The sequence below is a fragment of the Ochotona princeps genome, unplaced genomic scaffold (genome assembly GCF_030435755.1).
Source record: "Ochotona princeps isolate mOchPri1 unplaced genomic scaffold, mOchPri1.hap1 HAP1_SCAFFOLD_277, whole genome shotgun sequence".
Lineage (NCBI taxonomy): Eukaryota > Metazoa > Chordata > Mammalia > Lagomorpha > Ochotonidae > Ochotona > Ochotona princeps.
In genome coordinates this window covers 33,032-37,500 of record NW_026699572.1, presented here as the reverse complement: position 1 = coordinate 37,500, position 4,469 = coordinate 33,032, and positions in this window count along the sequence as shown.

Below are 4,469 nucleotides of genomic sequence, written 5' to 3'. Positions count from 1 at the left end.
CGCAGCGGGACCCCGGGAGCGGAGAACGACAGGGTCACGGAGACCCAGGACCAGGGAGCGGACGAAGAGCGAGATGGAGACAAAGGAGGCGCGGCAGCAGGAGCCACCCGGCGAGCGAGCGAGCGAGGCCCAACAAGCGGTGACAAGCGGGAGCCGAGGGCCAGCGGACCCCCCCAAGCGCGAAGGGGCGCGGCGGAGGAGGGCCTCCTCCACACGGACGGCCGGCCGAACCGGATGGCGGCCAGACGACGCACCCGGCCCCCACACCACGCGGGATCTCACCGCCAGCGCTCTCCAAGCGCAAGGGCGGTCCCACATGGGGGAGGGGGAGGCAGCCAGGCACAAACCACACACAGCCGGGGACCACCGTGCGACTCAGCCACCCCTCACGCGCACACACCGCCGACGATGAGGGGAAACGCCAGCCCCCGCACACCGCAGGCCACACACGTCGCAGCCAACCGACCCCCGACCCCAAAGAGCGCTCAACGCCACACGCCAGCGACACGAGGCCGCAGCGGGCGGCGAGGGGGGTACCTATATGGGGGGGGTGGCATCAGACCACGGGGGAGAGGCACCAGAAGCGCGACGGGGAGCCACGAGGGAACACCTCGGGCCAACGAAAGCCGGGTCCCTCCCGGAAAACAGACACGGGATGCCACCGCCCACACCCGGGCGGTCCCGTGACACGCCTGGGACACCGGAGCCCGCCTCCAGCGACCCCCACGCGTTCCCCGACGCGCGCCTGAGGCCCCCCCACCGGGGCCCCCAACGCGACGCCGCCAACGCCCACACGCCGGGCGCCTACCTGCTGCCGGATCCCGGCCTCCATCCGCCAACATCCGGGCCCCGGTCCCGAGGGCCGTAACCCCGCAGGAACGCTCCCAAGGCCGACGCGGCCGAGGGGAGACCCAACAGGCCCAAACCCGTGGCCCCACCGCACCACCCTCGCCGGCGGTGACCGGCCAGCGGGCCAACGGCAAGCCCAGGGCGGGAAGCGAGCAGAGCCACCCCACCACCAGGGCCACAGGGGCACAGCACGGGACAAAGCCACACACAACCCCAGGGCCCCAGGTGGCAAGCGGAAGGCCACACACCGGAGGCGACACACGCGCACCGCATGCGTGCGTGCGAGCGACCACAGGAGCCCCTCCGTCAGGCCCACAGTAGGCACCGGGACACACCCGGCCCGGCCCAGCGGGACCCTCCCCCGACCCAGAGGGGGGAGGCACGGGCCACGGCGAGGTAGAGGTGCGAGAGGCAGCGTCCGGCCCCCAGCGGAAGGGGGCCAGAAGAGCCCACGCGTAACCCCCACACACTCCCCGAGGGGAGGGCGGAGGGAACGAGCGACCATCGCCACCTAACGCACAACGAACCCGAGCCATCCGCGTCGTCAGCAGCGTGGCTACCGACACACACCAGGAGGGAAGGAACGGCGACAAGCGGGGGATACGGCACCCCATCACGTAAGGCACGTCCCTGTCGGATCGCTAGAGAAGGCTTTTCTCACCGAAGGTGGGCCGCACCCCACCAACCCCGAGCGCACCTCTCACCAGGCCGAGAGGGCCCTTCGAGGGAGCAACACCCAACCCGCGGGGCGAGCCCGAAGCCGGGCGGAGGGGTCTGCGGTAGAGGAAAGGAAGCCACCTGCCCCCACAGACGCGCAGGGGACACCAGCGGCCAAGCAAGGCCACAGGCGGCAGCAGCAGCGGCGGCGACGGGCCTGCGCTGCACCCACGCTGCCTCTTCCTTACCGCCTCGACCCCCCAGGGACTCCCACGCACCAAGCAGCACACGCCAGCGAGGCTGCGACGGCACACCCGGGAGAGAGCACACCGGGGCAGTGAAGGAGCGACGGCACCACTCGGTTCCAGGCGCCTGAGAGGCAAACGACCTGGACCGCTCCAGGAGCACCGCAGAGAGCTGAGCAGGGTCAGACTCTGCCAGACAAGCCCCGCACCACCACCGCGGGACGGGGCCCGCCCACACACCATGACACACCGACACGGCAGAGGGCGAAGGGTGTCCGCCACGTCCGAGGACCCCCGCCTGGACCCCCAACGCCAGCACCTTCAGGCGGCACAAGGCAGAGGGAGCGGAGATCGAGCCGGATTCCGCACCCCTGGCCTCTCCCACCACGCCGAGGCAGGGGAAAGAGGAACCAGGAGCCCGCAAGACAGAACGAGCAGCTCGGCAGCATTCGCCATGAATGGCCGTCCCTCGTCTGTAAGCGGCTTAGGCCCGGCCCAGGAGAGCGCCACATCACCACATCGGTCAAGTCTCGGTCTAGGATTATGACATCACGCGAGGCACAGGGGGTCACGCCCAGCGAGGACAGCTGCCAGGGGGGGGTCCGTCGGCAGCCTCGCCAGCCCCTTGCCTCTTCAGCAGCGGTGGCCAACCCCAGCGGAGGAACGCCTGACACGCACACGCGGCATAAGGCCGACGACCACTGAGACTCAGTTCTGAGGGGGTTCTGTCAGCCACCACTACGCAGCGGGCCACCTGCGGCAGAAGACGGACACGGGTATAGGACCCAGCGCCCAGCCTCACCTCTGCCGCTCTCGGGGCAAATTCTAAGCCGGAGATGGTGGCACCGTCGCAGGGCTAAACCAGGATCGCACACCAAGCTCCCGCACGAACCCAGGCAGGGAGCTCGGCACCGGATGGGCAGGGGGAACGCAGTCCAGCGCCAGGCCGCCGGCAGCCCATCGCGCTCCCCCCTACCGCCCCAGACGCGAACCCAGGGGCCCAGCTCTTCCGGTGACAGTCACCAGGAGACAGCGTGTCAGCACCTACCTGCAGATCCAAAATGACAACTGCAGGTGTAGAAATGCCCTTCCAGGGGACAACAGGGACAACCTATGGGACACAGCCGCCCCTCAGATGGGGGCCCGGGTCACAAGTCCCCAAAAACACAGCCATCGCCCACAGGGCATGCTCCTGTGGCCACCTGGTCGACCCCAGGAGTTAGAGAAAAGCAAACAACTCTACAGCCCCACCAACGGCCCCGACCAGGTCCCCCTAGGGTGCGGGTGACAAGTGTCGGGCCGGCGGCCCAGGGCCTCAGCCCCGCCAACGGCCCCGGCCGGGTCCCCTAGTGCAGGCGACAAGTGTCGGGCCGGTGGCCGTGGCCTCGCAGCCCCGCCAACGGCCCCGACCAGGTCCCCCTAGGGTGCGGGTGACAAGTGTCGGGCCGGCGGCCCAGGGCCTCAGCCCCGCCAACGGCCCCAGCCGGGTCCCCTAGTGCAGGCGACAAGTGTCGGGCCGGTGGCCGTGGCCTCGCAGCCCCGCCAACGGCCCCGACCAGGTCCCCTAGGGTGCGGGTGACAAGTGTCGGGCCGGTGGCCGTGGCCTCGCAGCCCCGCCGACGGCCCCGACCGGGTCCCCTTGTGCAGGCGACAAGCGTCTGGGCCGGCGGCCGTGGCCTCAAGCCCCACCAACGGTCCCGGCCGGGTCCCCTAGTGCAGGCGACAAGTGTCGGGCCGGTGGCCGTGGCCTCGCAGCCCCGCCGACGGCCCCGATCGAGTCCCCTAGTGCACGGTGGCAGTGATAAAAGGGTGTGCTGGTCGACCCCATGCACTCTAGCGGTACTCCAGCCCGGTTACAATCGGGAGCGAGCAGACACCTACCCACCCCCGCAGCTGCCTGCCTGCTCACTTGCAAGCCTCCAGGCTCAATCTCCGAACAGCACACGAGCCACCAAGGTCCCAGCAGGGCTGGGACTCTCCCGCCTGCAGCTTGGGGACTTTGTCACATCCTGTCCCGGGCTCTCCACCCACTTGCTCGCCCTTGCCGGCTCCAGAATGCTCTACAGCTACAGCACGGCTGCCACCAGGTGGAGTCAGACAGCCAGCACCAAGGGACAAAGGGACAGCACGCTGGATGCACGCAGCCAGGCAATGAAGCCGAGATAGGCAGGGAAATGTGTGTCACTGCCTCCCTCCCTCCCTCCCCTCGCAGGGGGTGCTGGCTGGTCCCGGCCGCCAGGTCGGTTGCTTTGCCTTGCCTCTCATTTAGAACCAAACTGTGTCGTGACCGTCACTGGTGAAATGTTAACATTCGGTGTTGATGCATGGAACACCAGGTCGCGTGGCTTGGGGAGAATCGAGTTGTAGTAGTGAGTGACCACGCATCTACTGTGACAGGATACATCTGACCTATCAGTACAGTCTTGGGGGAAGGGTGGATAGACTTGGTCACACACAGGTAAAGGAAAACGGCAGACAGAAAATAAAATGAAAACACCGACATTGAGAGAGAAAAGGGAGAGAGAAACGGGGGGGGGGGGGGAGAGAATGAGAACTGAAAGGAAGGCAAAACTAAGAAAGAAAGAAAAAAAAAAAAAAAAAACCAGGAAGACCAAAAACTAGGAAAGGAGAAAGACAACATAAAGGGAAGCAATGGACACAGTAGAACAAAATTTTTTGGGGGGAAAAAAAAAAAAAACAGACACACACGAGTAAAAC